The sequence below is a fragment of the Schistocerca cancellata genome, chromosome 1 (genome assembly GCF_023864275.1).
Source record: "Schistocerca cancellata isolate TAMUIC-IGC-003103 chromosome 1, iqSchCanc2.1, whole genome shotgun sequence".
Classification (NCBI taxonomy): domain Eukaryota; kingdom Metazoa; phylum Arthropoda; class Insecta; order Orthoptera; family Acrididae; genus Schistocerca; species Schistocerca cancellata.
In genome coordinates, this window is record NC_064626.1 from 973218941 (window position 1) to 973240058 (window position 21118).

Sequence of the window (21118 nt, forward strand, 5' to 3'; positions counted from 1 at the left end):
CTCAATATGACTACTTAAGGCAAGTGTCGCACGAAGGTTAATTGATTGTCACATTTGCCAGCTGTCGGATACACTGTCACTGACCACAGTAGTAAATCGAAGAAACATCTTTCATCAACGCCTGTGTGTCTTCCTAAATGTGGTGATTAATTGGTCCCAAAACGATCGTACTTGCGACGATACAGCTTTACTTTCTCGACAGCACTCTTTCCACACAGAAAATAAGGGTAACGAACTGCCTCCACTGCTTTCATCCTTTTATTCAGCATAAACAGAACACAATGTCACAAAATGTTAGACTTTACTCCGTTTTAGACCCCGTTTTCTAACGCATAAACGATGCTTCGCATAACATCAAAAGAAAAATATTCAGATTCCCTTGGCACTAACTATACTACAATCTTGAACAAAATAAGACCATAGTTAAATACGTTTATAGCAACATGCCAGACAAAATCCCCACAGAGCATGAGTAATATTTCATAAACTATGTTACGTAAAGCTACAGTTGCTAATTCTAGCGCAAAAAAGTCCGCTGGAGACCATAGGTTCTGTGCCCCATGCGTCGCAATCACTTGGGTTGACGCCGGTCTGAATCAAGAGACCACTATGGTGCTGAAACTGATCTTACTATGACAGACACCCATGAGCCTAATCCCAAACATATTTCCGCAAGAATTTTCCATTAATGACCGGTTAGAAAATGAACTAAACTGCCTCTGACCTTCTGTAAGACTGATGCTCTTAGGTGACAGACAGAATTCGGCTTAAAAAAGAAAGAAAAATATGGGTTTGATACCACGTCTTTGCGTTCGCACTGCAAATCTGTTATTCACAACAACAGCTCAACTGAAAGTGAACGCTTCTCGTAGCGTGTACTGTGTAGCCCATTATGACAAAAATATGATACTAAGACATCTGCAATTCTGCAGCTGCTTGGACTGAGGGTAGCTTGTAATGGCTAAGGTTTTCGTTCGATACCAGCAAGTGATACCAGATTTTAACAGCCACAAATATACTCTCTTCACCTCCAGTAACGCCAAGTAAGCAACGCAGTTCTGTGTTGTGATTCCAAATCAACATTAAACAACTTCGTTCGCTACTGACTCGAGCAGAGTTGGATTAGTTTTGACTGTCAGAGACGGAAGTCGCTGCTTCCAGAAACTGTCCTAATAAGCTTTCTTACACTCTTAATGTTATTTCAGTTCATAGTGTTTCCCTGTATTTGAACGCTTCAAGATGTACTGTCCAATCATTTGGTTGATTCCTAACGACGCCAAACTGCTCCAGGTCTCTCTACGAACGGCGTGATCCTAACTACTAGTGAAAAAGAATATGATAGTTGACACCTCTTTATCTGCGGTCAACAAAGACGATGTGAACGGTGCTGGAGTCTCATGCAACACAGAACTATTCGTTGCACTGCAACCCAGCCAGACATGTGCATATATCGATACTGGTGAAGAAACAATAAATATTTCGTGTCTGTTTGTAGCTATAAGCGGAAGGTGCCACGTTCGAATTCCCACAAGCCAAAAATCATTTATATCGTCGTTTCAGGTTCCAGTATCACGCTATTAGCAAATATATTTAATATCTAACTTCAGACAGTGATTAGTTAACAATTCACATGGACACTGAGTTCTGCTCCCGTTCCATCACCACAACTTTACTTCGTGGCGTTCAGCAGTTGTGCATTTCACTTTACTACAAATCCTCTGTGGTTACTTCTCAGGGGCAATAAAAGCTTCATGGAGTTCCCGGTGCAGTGCTGCAGTCATTTATTTCCAGGTTCGACATTCGGCAGTGAAACTGGTACTGGTGAACACTTCAGTATTCTACGTCTCTTTATGCCTAGTCGAATCTCGATCAGACACGTAAGTATTCTTTGGTAAACAGTGGGTTCAAATTTGGATACGAGCAACAATTCATCTTGTCGTTTAATTATCACTATAAGACTTCTGAAGTGTGACCTATTGTAATGAAGTTTAATTTGCAAGCGTTATGGACTATCTCATCTCCAATAACGTATTTTCTAATATTTGTTGTATGACAGAATTGGTTTACATCAAGAGTGACTGTCATAAAGAGCAGTGTTATTTAGTGGTCTCTTGCGTTCCCCATTGTGTATAGTCAAACAACTGTACTTCATAGGGTTTAGAGAACCTGCGACACAGCTATGCTATTTTTGTTGCATATAGTCAGGGGTGGCATGCATATTGCAGTTCAAGGGTGGTCCGCTTTTTGTAATGTTAAGTGTACATATCAATGGCAACCTATGGAATGGAGCATAAAATGTGCTTCATCTCAAAAGGCCACCATTCGCCACTAAGTGGACATGCAGTTGCGATACTGGAGTGCAAATTTCAGAATTAATAGCCAATGAAGTGCAGCCAGCAGGAACTATCGACTTTTGTAGTGAACCATATGCAGCTATGTTCGCTGATGGTCGTCGAGGTGACACTGGTGGCAGCCCCTTGGTTCGTCGGCGTGGCCACCTGCTCACCAGTTGCGCATCTGTTCGCCTGTACGCATCTTCACAGCCGTCGCTCACCACTGTTCAAAATGGTTCAAATTGCTCTGAGCACTATGGGACTTAACTTCTGAGGTCATCAGTCCCCTAGAACTTAGAACTACTTGAACCTAACTAACCTAAGGACATCACACACATCCATGCCCGAGGCAGGATTCGAACCTGCGACCGTAGGGGTCGCGCGGTTCCAGACTGTAGCGCCTAGAACCGCTCGGCCACTCCGGCCGGCTCACCACTGTCATCTCCGGCGAGTGGTGCACCAACAGCTGCCTCGGTGCTGGTTTTGGATTACGGCATTTTACCATGTACGGTATACTTTAATCACAGCTGCATGCGAACAGTTTAGGAATTTAGCTGTTTCCGAAATGCTTCCACTGTTGACCTGAAAGCCAGTGATCATGTCCTTTTGGACGTCGGTAAACCGCTCCTTTTGCGCATTACGACAACAAATTCACTGTCTTCGGCATCCTCCTGACAGGCTTTATATACCCTCCACTACTAGTGAGAGGTTATTGCATTTTGACGTCGAACATAGGCGATGGTCACATAAATGTAACTGGACAGAGCATATGAGTTACTTAGGCGTTTCCGCGTTTAAAATTCCTTCCTAACAGAACCCTATCTTATCCCCTCCCCTAAACCATATGGAACATACTCTGTCCTCGGATAATACTTCTCACCCTGCGCAGCTCCTACGGATTTGAAGATCAGAAGAGTTGAAACGTCCCCTTAGAAAAATTTATGAATTACTGTGCTGGTAAAACCCTTACGTTATTTGATTTTCAAACAGCTGAGCAAAACTGAACGTACTCAGACATTTCTCTCTTTACTTATTCTGATCATCACTAAACTGACACACAATATTTTTAGCGCAACGCAGTCTGACTTTCAATAATCCCTATAAAAGAATGGCCCTGACTAACAATAACCTATACCTTTCATGAATCACCTACCACACAAAAATCTTCGTTACTCGAACTACTGCAATACAGCGAGCGCCAATACTGCCAGCTAAATAAAGGATGGTTGGTTGGTTGGTTAAGGAGACCAGACAGCGTGGTCATCCGTCTCATCGGATTAAGGAAGGATGGGGAAGGAAGTCGGCCGTGCCCTTTCAGAGGAACCATCCCGGCATTTGCCTGGAGTGATTTAGGGAAATCACGGAAAACCTAAATCAGGATGGCCGGACGCGGGATTGAACCGTCGTCCTCCCGAATGCGAGTCCATTGTCTAACCACTGCGCCACCTCGCTCGGTAAATAAAGGATTCTAACTACTGAAGGCACTGACTACTGATAAGCATAGTTAGCAAATGAAAGATTTTCATAGAGAACAAACAATGTGTTTACCTTAATAGTGTTCAAAAGTCATTATATATATATATATATATATATATATATATATATATATATATATATATATATATATATATATATATCAGTTCATGACATCCAGTCTTACAAATTTACTGTCTCTGATGGACAAAACTCCGCAATCTCTCTCCCCACATCCACCACTGCTGGCAGCTCACCTCCAACTGCGCAACGCTGCGTACTGTTCCAACTGCCCAACACTACAATAGCAAATTCCAACAATGCAAACCAGCCACAGACTGCACACAGCACAGTCAGTGATTTTCATACAGAGCGCTACGTGACGTTACCAACATAAAAACCTGAACAGCCTACTTATAGAGTTTCACCTTCCTGCGACATGTTTTCAAAAGTATGTATTTTCCTTTTTTAACTGTCTGTCTTTGCTTTTTACCTTAAAGTAGGAAAACAGCCCAATACTTTGCTTCTAGTTGTCATACGGGGCGACGGGGATAAAGTAACAAAAAGGAAAATATTCAAAATTCATCTGAAATTACTTTCTGGTAGGTAATGCATGTAGTCCTCTGAAATCGGATGCATCTTCTTGAAACGCTTGATTATGGGTCATTTGTGTTAACTGCCTAACTCGGCAATTTATTAACTTTTTTTAAACGTGGCATCATATGAATAGGCCATATACTTAAGGCTAGAAATTGTATCTAACACACACTGTTTGAGAAGACGATAAACGTTCGAGTGGGCAGGTAGCTAGTTATTTTGTATGAGACTCCAGAGACTTATTTGTGAGACACGTATGTCGTTATATTGCGTCTATGTGAACGTACGTATGGGCGCGCGCGCGTGTGTGTGGTGTGTGCCTGTGCGTGTGCGTGTGTACATGCGTTAGTGTGTGTGTGTGTGTGTGTGTGTGTGTGTGTGTGTGTGTGAGAGAGAGAGAGAGAGAGAGAGAGAGTCAGAGAAGTGAAGGGAGAAAGGAAAGGCGTGTGGCAGGTGCGTGTACGCACGCCACGCACTCGTGCCGGCGCCGGGCTGACAGCGGCGGCAGCAGCGCAGTGCGTTTAAAGTGCGGCGCCAGCGCCAGCGCCAGCGAGATTGGCCGGCCGTTAAGCCTCTTTGTGCGGCTCTGGCGTACCGTGCACCGCGGATGGGGAAAATAAATACCGCCCGAGATTAAGTTTTAAGTGATTGTTGATGCCGATAGCCGGCACGCCCGCCTTCTTTCTAATGAAAAAATAAATACCGAGTCACGCTCGCAACACTGGCGCTCGGCCTGCGACCGCCGCGCTCGCTTTCAAGCCCAAGTTTATTCATTAAAGGCCGCCGCGCTGCCTCTTGTAACTGCGGATAAAATTTACTCCCTCCTGTCTTGCTATGCACGTCTCGCCGAAAGAGGCCACAGTAACCCTCTGATAGGTAAACCGTCTTTGATGTCATTCCTACTCGAAAGCTGGAATTTCCGTATTTGTCCCTCACCATCTGTTGGAAAGTAGTAATTTTATAATGGAATTGTCAAACATTTTAAGTGCCAAATCTCACATTTTTAGTGAACCGAAAAACAACATATCTCCATTTACACATATTTGCATAAAAAATTGAGAAAGTGTTCTGATGTCACAGAATTGCTGTGCTCACCTCATGAGTTTCTAAGTGCCACATCACGGAACTGTCTTGTTCTATGAAAGGTTTTGTTTAAATGCTATTAATATAGAGGCACTAAGTTTTATTTGTGGTAATGCAAGTACAGAAATACAGCAGTTGTGCCTTGTCAGACTCAAAAATTTTCTGTAAATCTAGCAAAACAAACGCCTTCCGTATCTTACTTCGTCATACGCCTTGCTTACCTCACTTCTTTTCTCTAGAAATGCAAAAGCTTCCTTCTTTTACAAAGATTTCTTTTTAATGCAAACAAAAGCTTACACGCACTCCGCTTACCACACAACTTTTGTAGCAACCAAATGGAGGAGACACTCACGCATGGCACCCGGAACGTGAGAAGGAAGCACTGCTTCGCACAAACACCATGCGCCATCTAGTAATGGCCGGCCGCTGTGGCCGAGCGGTTCTAGGCGCTTTAGTTCGGAGCCACACGGATGCTACGGTCGCGGGTTCGAATCCTGCCTCGAGCATGGATGTGTTTGATGTCCTCAGGTTAGTTAGGTTTACGTAGTTTTAAGTTCTAGGGGACTGATGACCGCAGATGTTAAGTCCCATAGTGCTTAGAGCCGTCTAGTAATGAATGTTACGAACATTGTCTCCATGATTTGGAAGTTGGAACATAATATGCAAATTGAAGGAGAAGGGGGCAGAAAGAAAAGGAGAGGGAAGAACTAATGATATCAGCTACATCTGGATTTTGTGTGGAATGAGCAGCGACGAGAGAAAATGTGTGCCGGACCAGGACTCGAAGTCGGGATCTCCTGCCTACTAGGCAGTTTGCGTTAATCACTGCACTAACCGGACACGGTGTCTATTACAAATGCACGGACTGTTGTGACACCTCCCCAGCCGACGCACACTCCAACCTAGCTTCACCTATCCGCAGTCCCCGTCCATGTCCGCCAAGCTCGCTAATTTTTGTATCCCGCTGAAGGTCGAACATAAATGTACATCCACACTGTGAAGTCATTGCCCGTCAAGACGAATCAGGTAGCTAAAAGCGTGGTGTCCGAAAGAAGAGGTACTACGCATTCTTACACTTGGAACATGTCTAGAGACATGCAACAGTATACAGAGAACTCAACAACATTGAAAACATTTTTGTCAACGAATGATATTTAGTATGCTTGACATTTCTAATCTTTATCCACAATTTATCTGATCAGTTACGGACTACCGTATTCTACTAACTATGAGCTCATAATCAGATACGTAAAGGAACGAAAAAATAAATGTAACGAAATTGTGCTTCCTCTGGACTTAAACTAATGGTTCCTTTATCTGTAATCCAATTGTATGCTCGCAGCTGGCAGGTGACGTGCACCGGCTACATCCGTCTGTAGAAGGTCGGCGCGTCTTCTTTGAACTGACCATGAACAAATAGATAATGGACTAACTTAAGCTTATCACTATTTACAGTAGCTGCTCAGTAACAGCAAACACACCTTCTGATTACACTAAATGATTAATAGAAAATCTGATATAAAGATGTGAAACAAATACTAACAAAGAGATAGAGGGGCTGGCCAGTACTTACCTCAGCTCAGTACAGCCGATAGATACACAAAACAGAACAGAAAATTTTTATCCTAACTTTCGGAACTTTGTTTCTTCGTCAGGAAAGAGAGAGGGGAAAAAAAGGGGAAGAAAGGAAAGTGGATTCAGTTACTCACAACCCAAGTTATGAAGCAACAGGGGAAAGGTTTACCTGTTTTGTTTATCTATCGGCTGTACTGAGCTGAGGTAAGTACTGGCCAGCCCCTCTATCTCTTTGTTAGTATTTGTTTCACATCTTCTGATTACACTGTCAGACACAGGTTCAGTTTCTGAAACTGTGCTGTAACTCTTCGCATATACGGAATTTGTTTTCACACGCGTTACTTTATTAACATCTCCCTCCACCCCCCGCCCTCCCCGATAAGATAAAAATCAGACGGATGTAGACCTGGAGAAAGAGGGTACCCGTTAATTATCCTATCAGTAAAAAACACCTTTAAAGACACAGCCGCGGCGAGTGTTCTAGTTTTTTCCTGCATATAGTAACTGTAGGTCTCCTTGTTACATGTTAGCACTGTGAAAAAAGTCGTCCTAAATTGTCCGTTTACATTTCTGAAGTTATGGTTTGAAAGAGAAGAAAATATAATTTTAGAAATAAATTTTACACCAGTTATACACTGCAACCATGTTTTCATACCACGCTGAAGTTGTTGACGTAACTACAAGGTTTTTTCTGAACTAGAGCATCTGTTGTTCATTGAGTTTACGTATCGCGAAACATGCAGACGTGCCTCATCAGAAAAAGAAATATTTCGAACTCAACTTCTCCATCACGCAAATTCTGCAATAACCTGTTGCCGTATTTATGTCTAGCATCATTATCTGAATTTAATAGTCGGTGTTCTACCGTTACTTTACAAAGTTTCGGCTCGGAAACGTCCATAGCTCTGAGAGTAGATTTTACTAAGATACCAGTGTGATGTGCTACCTGACGCAACGATATTGTAAGTCTTCTTTTCAAGACCTTTTTCTAAATCCTTTAGGCTTGAAAAATTGGTTTTCTACGTCTTTTTTGTCTAACACTGATCCAGTTCTTTGAAGTGTCTTTATTAATTTACGTATTTCGAGTTATTTGGAGCGTGTAAACTGGGACATTTTCGTACGAAGCTCGGCCTACGACTCTGTCCTTGCATAGTTCAACACAACAAGACACCCAGTCTTCTTGCACACCATAGCAAAATGAAAATACACACTGCAGTAAGGAAAGGAATAAACAGACAAAAAGTATACTCGATCGCACAGCAACCGAGGAACAGCCCCACACTGTTATGTGGTGTATGCAGGGTAACCCAAAGTATTGTAATTATACACTTATTGAAACTGAATCTCTCTGTGATTAAGGCTGATGTAAATAATTGCTGTGTGGACATTATTCAGAAGACAATGAAAAATTTAACGATGCTTCCATTTTTTGCTGGACTGGAAATAATCGAGGCGTTGTCGTCTGAAGAACGGAAGTGGGTGCTAAAAAAAATGGTTCAAATGGCTCTGAGCACTATGGGACTTAACTGCTGAGGTCATCAGTCCCCTAGAACTTAGAACTACTTAAACCTAACTAACCTAAGGATATTACACACATCCATGCCCGAGGCAGGATTCGAACCTGCGACCGCAGCGGTCACGCGGTTCCAAACTGAAGCGCTTATAACCGCACGGCCACACCGGCCGGCTGGTGCTAAAATATTAGCAGAAAATGGCGAATGTGAGTGAAGCTCGACGACGTTGGACGATTGAATTTGGAACATTACGCCCTTCAATGCTTACTAGTACAAGAAACTCAGATACGTTTGAAGCCGATTTTACGATGAATGATGTGAAAAACAACGTCGAAACTGATGTTGAGATTCACGTGTAGATACAATCCCCGAAAAAGCTGAAACAACGCTGTCGGCGGACTGGGACAGCAAGACCAGTGCTCCCAGAATCTTACGGACACGGAAATGGAAGCCTTACATTTCAATACATCTCCGTAATCTGAATGAGGATGGTCTCGAGCGGCAAACTCAGTTTTGTGTGTGGTTCGTCCATTTCTGTGAAGAAGATGAACGTTTCTAAGATCTAACTCTGTGCTCGGATGAAGAGACCTTTAAACTTAACCAAACAAATACCCGCCACAGCTGTGAATACCGGGCTAATGCAGATCCTTACGAACTGAAGAAAGGCATGTTCAACTACCAGGTCTTTCGGTCTAGTCTGATCTGTCTTCTAGAGGATTAATTAGTTGCTACTATTTTGGGGAGACTGTCTTACCTGGGCTTTATTAACTTGATAACTCCAAAACAAAATTATTGGCAATGGACATTATTACCGCAAGCGGATGGGCGTCCACCTTACTTTCAACATTATGCATGGGAGTTCCTCAGTCACCAAATTCCTTCGAGATGTGTAGGATGAAGAGGAAGTGCTGTGGAGTGTCCAGCTATATCCCAGATTTAACCTCATTAGACTTCAGAATTTGGGAAACTATCAAGAATCACAAAGACTCGGTGATCTATGAAAGAAAAGGGAGCAAACGTGCGATGCTATTCAATTAGAAACTATACAACTGACGTCACTCCGTTCTGAGTCATTGTCGACCATGCACTGCAATGGAAGGTGCTAAAGTTACACATTAATGTGATCGACAATTAACATTTTTCACTTCTGGCTGCTTCAGTTCAAGAGATATTTGGCCTCAAAAAGAGTATACATTGTTTTGCGACACCATGTATAACTGGTTTTTCTACAGATCGTTAAAAACGTTCAGTAAACTTTTTTGGAGTAAAAATAGGTAACCAGATACTGTCATTTAATCCGCTAATGGTTAGGAGTTATCATGAAACTTGAGCGCAAGGGCTATAAGCAGGGAACGACACACTCAGTGTCTGACCGAACAAACTTCTTTGCACTAAAATGCTTGAGAAGATAAGAGCATGCAGCTGCATTGGTTAACTGACCCTTGCAACATTATTAGCTTGAATTTCACTCTGCAGCATAGAATCCCTTGACTTGAAACTTCCTGGCAAATTGAAACTGTGATGTGAAATTGTGCACTGTACTGGAACTTGAACCTGGAGCCCTTGCCTTTTGCAGGCAGGTGCTCTAATGACTGAGTTATGCAAGCACGACTCATAAGTCATCCTCACAAACTGAGCTATAAGAGCAGATTGTACGTCATGGTTGGACAGCTCAGTCAGCACAGCACTTGCCCAGGTAAACAATGGTCAGTAGTAGGACAAAGCAAGTACCACCCCATACTGTTAGTGATGATAGTGGGGGTTGTATACATTCAGGGTCAAACTTGAATGATTTAGGACACCCTTCCCCCTTAACTTATTGTTCTGTTAATTGATTTATGACCAGCTGGGAATAATACATCCACCAGTTGGTGGATCCATTTTCTGACATATAACACATCTATGGATGTAACACATGATGGATCTACCTTTGAATCATATCCCAGATGTAGTGTATTGTGGATCTGTCTCTGAACATCACTAGGGATATAACACCAGTGAATCCATCTTCAAACCGTATCCCGTATATAGTGTACTGTAGATTTGGATCTGAATATCACTCTAGATATAGCATGTGGTGGATCTCCACTTCAACACTAATTCAGGTCTGTTGTGGGTCATGAGAGCACAGACAAAGACATACAGAAGATAAAGCAAATGCACTGCAACTGTAGAATATGTGATTGGAAGTGACTGGATGCATTTGAGTACAGTGCTGCATTGCACTAGATGTTGATACTGTACTACATTTACAAGCAACTTTACAATACGTGGTGAGATGTGGTGTCATGATTGCAAATGACATAAAACTGATAAAATTATGTAAATTGACAGAAAATATGAATAAACTGAGGGTAAATATACCAAAATGGGGAGGAAGGGGGGGCGAATTGAGGGTGGATGCAGGAAAACTTGCATATCTTCTGCAGGAAAACTCTTGTACAAGGAAACAAATATGTGTCAGGAAGAAGAATATGAGAAGTAGGTGGACTCGTATTTGGGAGGATGATGGTTCAAACCCATATCCAGCCATCCTGATTTAGGTTTTCTGTAATTTCCCTAAAATCCGTTCAGGCAAATGCCAGGATGGTTCCTGTGAAAGGGTACAGCCAATTTCCTTCCCCATCCTTCTCTAATAGCATGGGACCAATGATCTCGCTGTTTGGTCCCCTCCTCAAAATCAACCAACCAACCTACCAACTCCAAGAAGTTTACAAAGAAGCACTGGGAACATGGGAAACAGTCATTTTTCGTTGACAGCTCTAAGATGGCTGGAACAGGAAGTTTAATGTGGGTGACTACCAAATGTAGAGAAGTAATTTTATATATCTCAGATCACAACCCCATATGTGACCCCAAAGTTATCTGCAAACATCTTATAGATTTTTATTAAGTTTCCTTAGCTAAATTGTGTGTTGTATTACCAGCTGTGGGGGGACTACAATAAACAACTACAGACTGTGTCACATGTTTGAACCTGTGCAAGACTGGTGAGGTGTTTTAAACTATACAAGCAAGTTGACTGCTGTATTTGACAGTGTCCTGTGGAAGGGAACCATCTGCCTCTGAACTGACATGATTTGTGTTAAAGGATGATAGAAAGTAGATGGAGTGAAAGGTCGAGAGGGATTTTAATGAGGTATTATTTTAAGGTAGACTGATGATGCATTCTAGTGAGAGGGAGATGTTGCTTCAGGTCATTTATGATGCTTTTAACCATTTCTTTCCATTGTTATCTTGGGGTGCATCAGTTGTGAGGTATAACTTGGCATCCACTTGTATGTAACGTGTGTTCTATGTGTGACTTAAGAGTGCTATCTGCCTGCAGTCATTAACAGCAAACATCTCCATACCATAGCCAGCAGAGGACTTCCAATGAATGAGTTGTAAATGATGTCCATCCATGGAAACCTATTTCAGCACACTCCCCTAGACGAATGAAGATGTATGCTAAGTACTTGATTTCTCTGGTGCGTCTAGGACATAAAATGTGTCTTCACTTTCACAAATGCTGTGATTCTAAGTTAGTGACAGGTGTTTGTGAGACACTGCAATTCCTGTGTGTATACATCTGCTTGACAGATGCGCTGTTTCCAGAGCTAGTGGCATGTCATTTCACAAGTCAAACACTGCTGCTATGTGTTTGTCCATTTTCTTGTAAGAGGCATCTTGCATTGCCAGCGATCGTTTTATAGGACTGATGTAAGCATAGTGTAATTTCTGAACCATAATTGGATGTGAACAGCAGACGCTATACACCTCTGGAAAGCTATATTGCGCATGTATCACAAAGACTCTACGTCTTTTTTCTTTGATGTAGAGAGAAGTAGTGTTATCTTCTTACATTTTGTCACCATAGCAAGCGTGATAGAAAATCTGCAGGATGGAAGTGTGTCAGATGTTGGGCATATACATCCTGCTTAGAGTATTCAAAGAGCATTGCATTCTGCATGACATTGTTACTTTGTGCCAGGAAGGGCTCTCAACAAGGAAAGTGTTCAGGCATCTTGGAGTGAACAAAAGCGGTGTTGTTTGGCCATGGAGGACATACGGAGAGACAGCAACTGTCCATGACATGCCTCGCTCAGCCCACCCAAGAGCTACTACTGCAGTGGATGACTGCTACCTATGGATTATGGCTCGGAGGAACCCTGACAACAGTACCACCATGTTCAATAATGCTTTTCGTGCAGTCACGGGATGTCGTGTTACAACTCAAGCTGTGTGCGATAGACTGCATGATGCGCAACTTCACTCCCAACGTCCACGGCAAGGTCCATCTTTGCAACCACGACACCATGCACCATGGTACAGATGGGCCCAAAAACATGCCGAATGGACCGCTCAGGTTTGGCATCACGTTTTCTTCACCAATGAGTGTCGCATATGCCTTCAACCAGACAATCGTCAGAGACGTGCTTGGAGGCAATTCGGTCAGGCTGAATGCATTAGACACACTGTCCAGAGAGTGCAGCAAGGTGGAGGTTCCCTGCTGCTTTAGGGTGGCATTATGTGGAGCCGATGTACACCGCTGGTGGTCATGGAAGGTGTCGTAATGGCTGTGTGATATGTGAATACCATTCTCTGACTGATAGTGCAACAATATCGGTAGCATATTGTCGAGGCATTCATGTTAATGGACTACAATTCGCGTCCCCATCGTGTAGTTCTTGTGAGTGACTTCCTTCAGGATAACGACATCGCTCGACTAGAGTGGCCAGCGTGTTCTCCAGACCTGAATCCTATCAAACATACCTGGGATAGATTGAAAAGCGCTGTTTGTGGGCTATGTGACCCACCAACCACTCTGAGGGATCTACGCCGAATCGCCATTGAGGAGTGGGACAATCTGGACCAAAAGTGCCTTGATGAACTTGTGAATAGTATGCCATGACGAATAGAGGCATGCATCGATGCAAGAGGACGTGCTACTGGGTATTAGAGGTACTGGTGTGTACAGCAAGCTGGTCCATCACCTGTGAAGGTCTCGCTGTATGGTGGTACAGCATGCAATGTGTGTTTCCATGAGTAATAAAATCGGCGGAAATTATGCATATGTTGATCTCTATTCCAATTTTCTTTACAGAACACAGAACTCTCAGAACCGAAGTGATGCAAAATTTTTTTGATGTGTGTAGTTCATACTTTTTCTCTGTTTGATGGTACAAAATAACGTGGGTAGAGAGAATGTTTGGGTGACAGACATGAATGCACCCTGCGGGACACAGTTCTCCTTGGGACCACAGTACCTCAATGCAGTTTGGAAACATACTACAGTGCAGTACAAAATCCTTGTCCTTCTTAGATATCCCATATGATGTAGAGTATTCCTCATTGTCCCGATAAGAAAGACCACTGGAACTGCTCTTAATGTCTCTTTTAGTACCTCATGTTCCAGGAGAAAGCTTCATTTGGCACTGGCCTTCACTCATGGTAAACAGTTGGTGATGATATGACAGCATGTTCCCATTTCCACCAAATGGTCAGGACACACTCCTACAGCGTTAACACAGCTCACCCTCCTTCTCCCCAGGATTCAGAAAATGGTAGATAGAGCCCTCTCTAACTTCCACTCAGTTCCTACTTAAATTGGAATGGTAACCAGGACAAAGCCACAGGGAGGGTGGGCCAGAGACTGAGGAAGAGCTCCAAGATGTAGAGAGACTGTCTCAAACAATGCTGGAATTTTGCTGTTTAGGTCCTTAGCAGATAGGTTTGAAAAAAGTGAGTCGTTTAGAGATATGAGAGTGCCACAAATATGATTCATGAGTCTCTGTAATTATTAAAAGAGATGTCCAGAGAATCCAACCTAAGTATGTGGCTGAATGGAGGGACTAGATTCCAAATTGCTGACAGCATTTGTGTCAGAAAGTATAACACTACAGATCTGAAAAGCCAGTGTATTGGTCATAGGATTTTGTACATTTCTTATGACATCAAGCAAACGTTTCATTTTTTAAGTGATTCCTCACATAACACGCCATCTACTGTATGTGATCATTCTCAGTCTACCATCATCCTCCGTCGCCTATAGCCCTGTAGATAGATCGCAGAACCTCGGTTACACTACCTATGTAGTATGCATTACAAATACTGTCTGTACGAGTGGGGAATATATAGCAGTGGCATGAGCGAGTTACAAAAATTCACTTCATACCATGTACCTTATCCGAATCACTTTCTACATTCGGTGAGAAGGGTGATTTTATTACGAGCTTACGCCAATGCCGACATGTACCTGTACTTTCGGTCTGTTGAAAGACATCATGCGATCATCGTCTATATTCAATGTTTCGGTATTTCTGTGGAAGACCACTTCATTCAGAAGCATATACCATACTTTGATCTATAAATTATGTATAGTTTTGAACATGGATAATGTTAGTGACACTTGTGTATGCCTGTGGAACCAAGACCACTTTTTATGCAGCATGACAGTAACATGGTAGTTGCGATCGTGTTTTTATTAGCTAGTCGCTTATAAGACGATTACGTCTCTCTTCCCAAGACAAACTGGTACCACTCACAAGAAAAACAAATGGAGAATGTCCATCGATCACGGATTTTAGCTCAATATTGTTTGGTGTCACCAGCATTCAGTTATTGGCGAAGTATTATACATTGTAAGGGATGTGTGACAGATTCGCTGTGATCTATCATATTGATAGAGTGGGAGGGTGTTATTCAAATAACTCAGGCCTGAAAGTGTGCTTGTATCATTGAGGGGTAGAGGGGCTGGAGGTTTCCAGAGGGATGGAGGGAGATGGAGGGTGAGAGAAATTTTCTCGGAAGGACAGATTATCACCCGGGGGTCATAACTCAATTAACAGAACAATAGGTTAAGGGGAGGGGAGTAGGCCATATATCAGTCAAATTTGCCTCTGGATGTATGCAACCTGTACTAACAAAGTGGGGTGACACCCACTTTGCCCTGCTACTAAGGTCACTAGGTAAGGGTTGGATAGCTCAATCACCTGCGAAAGGCAGGTGTCTGAGGTTCTAAGGAACGTCTGGCATACAGTTTTAATCTGCCAGGAAATCTTGTAACAGATACTCGTGTAATCTGAACCATACAGTTATTTTTTTCGTATAGTTAATCGAATTACTCGTAATATATTATGTAATCGCTTGTCACTGTGTATGACTGACAGAGCAAGTTTTTGGAAAATTGTAACATATGGAAAGAATGACTATAATCAAAGCCAACTAATAGGATGTGTTGAACAGTACATCAAAAACACACCCTGAAGATCGGAAAGAAATGACGCAGACGTAGGCCAGTCGTTCTTCGTAGGCCTGAAAGGAAGGGTATGTAGCGAGTGGAAAAGAAAGGAGAACTCATTTTCATTTTCAAGAAGGGCCATAGGACAGATGCACATAATCATACGCCTATCATTAACCTCATATTGTTGTAGAATTATGGAACATATCTTATGGTATTTTTGGAGAACGTAAATCTTCTCCATAAAAATCAACTTGGGCTCCGCAAAGAGACATCCTGCGAAAGTCAGCTCGCTCTGTTCCTCCATGAGATCGCTAGTGCTGGAGACAAAGGGGATAAGGTTGATGCCGTGTCCTCGACTTAAGGAAGGCATTTGACACCGTTCCGCGCTGCCGGTTTAAAAAAAAAATGAGCGTTTGCAAGTGAATTAAAGACTTAGTTGCCGAGAGAATTCGACACGTCGCCCTTAACGGAGCAAAATCTACTGATGTAAAGGTAATTTACGGAGTACACCAATGAAGTGTGATAGGACAGTTCCTTTTTGGAATGTAAATAAATAGCCGGCCGAAGTGGCCGTGCGGTTCTAGGCGCTGCAGTCTGGAACCGCGAGACCGCTACGGTCGCAGGTTCGAATCCTGCCTCGGGCATGGATGTGTGTGATGTCCTTAGGTTAGTTAGGTTTAACTAGTTCTAAGTTCTAGGGGACTAATGACCTCAGCAGTTGAGTCCCATAGTGCTCAGAACCATTTGAACCATTTTTTTTGTAAATAAATGATATAGCAGAAAGCGTCGGAAATTCTTTAAGACTGTTCGCAGATGATGCGATTGTCTACAAGGAAGTAGCAACGCAATAAGACGGTATCGATTTGCAGAACGACCAGCAGAGTATTGATGAATGGTACAGATTCTGGTATTTGACCTTGAGCGTGAATAAATGTAGCATATTGCGCATGCATAGCAAAAAAAAAAAAAAAAATGCATACTGTACAGCTACACTATTGACGACAAACTGCTGGAAACAGTGTAGGAGTAACTACTGGGAGCGACATTAAGTTGAATGAAACAAATAAGAAAAGCAAAGGTCACAATGAGATTTATAGGCAGAAACGCAAGGAAATATAACTCATCCACTGAGGAAGTGGCATATAAGGCGGTTGTTCGGGCCATTCTTGAATATTGTTTATCAATATGAGATCCTGTACGACTGATACATGGGAGAGAGAAAAGACCCAATAAAGAGGGGCACGTTTCGTCACGGGATCGTTAGTCGGCGCGAGAGCGTAACAGGGATGTTCAACGAACACCAGTGGCAGACCTTGCAAGAGAGGCGTTTTGCGTCACGGAAAGGTTTACTATTGAAATTTCGAGGGAACGTTCTCCAGGAAGAGTCGGACACATATTACTTCCTCCCACCTATAACTCGCGAAAGGACAACAACGAGAAAATCTGAGAAATTTGAGCTAATGCAGAGTCCTACGGACAATTATTCCTCCTACGCGCAGCTGGCGGGTGGTACGTGGTAGTGGGGAATCAGTTAATGGTACCAGAAGTACCCTTCGCCACAAACCGTTAGGTGGCTTGCGGAGTATGCTGTAGATGGGATAATGCTGTGAGTTGCCGGGGTTAAGAAGCGATTTGCGAACACTTTAGTGTACACCAAGGATGATTAGAGCTCTCAGTAATCATTGCATTATCCAGAATGAACTTATTCGTTCTTCTCCCATGGAGATATAATAAAAATGATGATAAAGATAGCAGAAATAAGAGGGGACAGGGCGGAAAAGGAATGCAAAAGGGATGCACTTGTCAACGCTAGGACAAGCTAGGGAATAATTTTGAATCAAGCTGGAAACTTAAAAGCGAGAGTAACATGCCTGCTCGACTACAAAAAAATGGTTGAAATGCCTCTGAGCACTATGGGACTTAACTTCTGAGGTCATCAGTCCCCTAGAACTTAAAACTACTTAAACCTAACTAACCTAAGGACATCACACACATCCATGTCCGAGGCAGGATTCGAACCTGCGACCATAGCGCCTAGAACCGCTCGGCCACCCCGACCGGCTGCTCGACTACAGATCGTACAAAATCCTCATAAAGCACTCCGTCTTCAGGCCACGAGTGGCCTACCGGGACCAACCGCCGTGACATCCTCAGATGAGGATGCGGATAGGAGGGGCGTGGGGTCAACACACCGCTCTCCCGGTCGTTACGGTGGTATTCTTGACCGAAGCCGCTACTATTCGGTCGAGTAGCTCTTCAATTGCATCACGAGGCTGAGTCCACCCCGAAAACTGGCAACAGCGCATGGCGGCTGGATGGTCACCCATACAAGTGCCGGTCATGTCCAACAGCGCTTAACTTCGGTGATCTCACGGGAACCGGTGTATCCACTGCGGAAAGGCCGTTGCCTCAAAATCTACATGAACAGATTTTTTTTTTAAATGCTGTGGCTTTGCAGTCGTGAACAAGTGTTTACACTAGAGAGAGCACGATGGAACGACCATAGCGCGCTAATCCTGCGAACACTGCTGTATTGATTCTTTCCGCAATAAAAATACTCACACTGGTTACACTTGATAACAATCCAAGTTATAGCTACAATCTAAAACTTTGATGTTTAGATAGTACAATTTTGGATGGCAAGCCTGCTGTTTGCGACGAAGCAAGCAGGCTGGAATAGGAAAATAAGTCGGCAGGTGTCCGAATTTGTAAGTAAGCGAGAAACGCGTGGAGAAAGTGCACTGAACATTGAAGTGCTGCTCTTACCTGCCTTCGCATTGTTCCAAAACGGCATTGACGCAGTCGTCTGGCTTCTCATTACAACTGAGGATAAAATTTAAAAACAGAACACTAATTATTAATAATGAAAGCGATCTGATTTAAGGCTATCCTTAACGCTCTTGATTACTTGCATCCCTAAACGTTATGTTAGTGACTGTTTTGTTCTTCAACAGCTGCTATATTGCAGATAGTTCCAGTTGTAGTAGTGCACCCATCTGCAGGTGGTCGCTCATGTCGGCACCAATGATGTGTGTCGCTATGGATCGGAGGAAATCCTCTCTGGCTTCCGGCGGCTATCTGATTTGGTGAAGACTGCCAGTCTCGCTAGCGGTATGAAAGCAGAGCTCACCATCTGCAGCATCGTCGACAGGACTGACTGCGGACCTTTGGTACAGAGCCGAGTGGAGGGTCTGAATCAGAGGTTGGGACGGTTCTGTGACCATGTGGGCTGCAGATTCCTCGACTTGCGCCATAGGGTGGTGGGGTTTCGGGTTCCGCTGGATAGGTCAGGAGTCCACTACACGCAACAAGCGGCTACACGGGTAGCAGGGGTTGTGTGGCGTGGGCTGGGCGGTTTTTTAGGTTAGATGGCCTCGGGCAAGTGCAGAAAGGGCAACAGCCTCAACGGGTGCGGGGCAAAGTCAGGACATGCGGGGACCAAGCAGCAATCGGTATTGTAATTGTAAACTGTCGAAGCTGCGTTGGTAAAGTACCGGAACTTCAAGCGCTGATAGAAAGCACCGAAGCTGAAATCGTTATAGGTACAGAAAGCTGGCTGAAGCCAGAGATAAATTCTACCGAAATTTTTACAAAGGCACAGACGGTGTTTAGAAAGGATAGATTGCATGCAACCGGTGGTGGAGTGTTCGTCGCTGTTAGTAGTAGTTTATCCTGTAGTGAAGTAGAAGTGGATAGTTCCTGTGAATTATTATGGGTGGAGGTTACACTCAACAACCGAGCTAGGTTAATAATTGGCTCCTTTTACCGACCCCCCGACTCAGCAGCATTAGTGGCAGAACAACTGAGAGAAAATTTGGAATACATTTCACATAAATTTTCTCAGCATGTTATGGTCTTAGGTGGAGATTTCAATTTACCAGATATAGACTGGGACACTCAGATGTTTAGGACGGGTGGTAGGGACAGAGCATCGAGTGACATTATACTGAGTGCACTATCCGAAAATTACCTCGAGCAATTAAACAGAGAACCGACTCGTGGATATAACATCTTGGACCTACTGATAACAAACAGACCCGAACTTTTCGACTCTGTAAGTGCAGAACAGGGAATCAGTGATCATAAGGCCGTTGCAGCATCCCTGAATATGGAAGTTAATAGGAATATAAAAAAAGGGAGGAAGGTTTATCTGTTTAGCAAGAGTAATAGAAGGCAGATTTCAGACTACCTAACAGATCAAAACGAAAATTTCTGTTCAGACACTGACAATGTTGAGTGTTTATGGAAAAAGTTCAAGGCAATCGTAAAATGCGTTTTAGACAGGTACGTGCCGAGCAAAACTGTGAGGGACGGGAAAAACCCACCGTGGTACAACAACAAAGTTAGGAAACTACTGCGAAAGCAAAGAGAGCTTCACTCCAAGTTTAAACGCAGCCAAAACCTCTCAGACAAACAGAAGCTAAACGATGTCAAAGTTAGCGTAAGGAGGGCTATGCGTGAAGCGTTAAGTGAATTCGAAAGTAAAATACTAGGTACCGACTTGACAGAAAATCCTAGGAAGTTCTGGTCTTAAGTTAAATCGGTAAGTGGCTCGAAACATCATGTCCAGACACTCCGGGATGATGATGGCATTGAAACAGAGGATGACAAGCGTAAAGCTGAAATACTAAACACCTTTTTCCAAAGCTGTTTCACAGAGGAAGACCGCACTGCAGTTCCTTCTCTAAATCCTCGCACCAACGAAAAAATGGCTGACATCGAAATAAGTGTCCAAGGAATAGAAAAGCAACTGGAATCACTCAACAGAGGAAAGTCCACTGGACCTGACGGGATACCAATTCGATTCTACACAGAGTACGCGAAAGAACTTGCCCCCCTTCTAACAGCCGTGTACCGCAAGTCTCTAGAGGAACAGAAGGTTCCAAATGATTGGAAAAGAGCACAGGTAGTCCCAGTCTTCAAGAAGGGTCGTCGAGCAGATGCGCAAAACTATAGACCTATCTCTCTGACGTCGATCTGTTGTAGAATTTTAGAACATGTCTTTTGCTCGAGTATCATGTCGTTTTTGGAAACTCAGAATCTACTATGTAGGAATCAACATGGATTCCGGAAACAGCGATCGTGTGAAACCCAACTCGCTTTATTTGTTCATGAAACCCAGAAAATATTAGATACAGGCTCCCAGGTAGATGCCATTTTCCTTGACTTCCGGAAGGCGTTCGATACAGTTCCGCACTGTCGCCTGATAAACAAAGTAAGAGCCTACGGAATATCAGACCAGCTGTGTGGCTGGATTGAAGAGTTTTTAGCAAACAGAACACGGCATGTTGTTCTCAATGGAGAGACATCTACAGACG

General features: G+C 43.3%; 1 pseudogene; it reads right to left on the reverse strand.

Moving 5' to 3' along the window:
• Positions 1-18092: 18092 nt before the first annotated feature.
• On the reverse strand, positions 18093-18209 carry LOC126100392 (5S ribosomal RNA; annotated as a pseudogene).
• Between the last annotated feature and the right edge of the window lie 2909 nt (positions 18210-21118).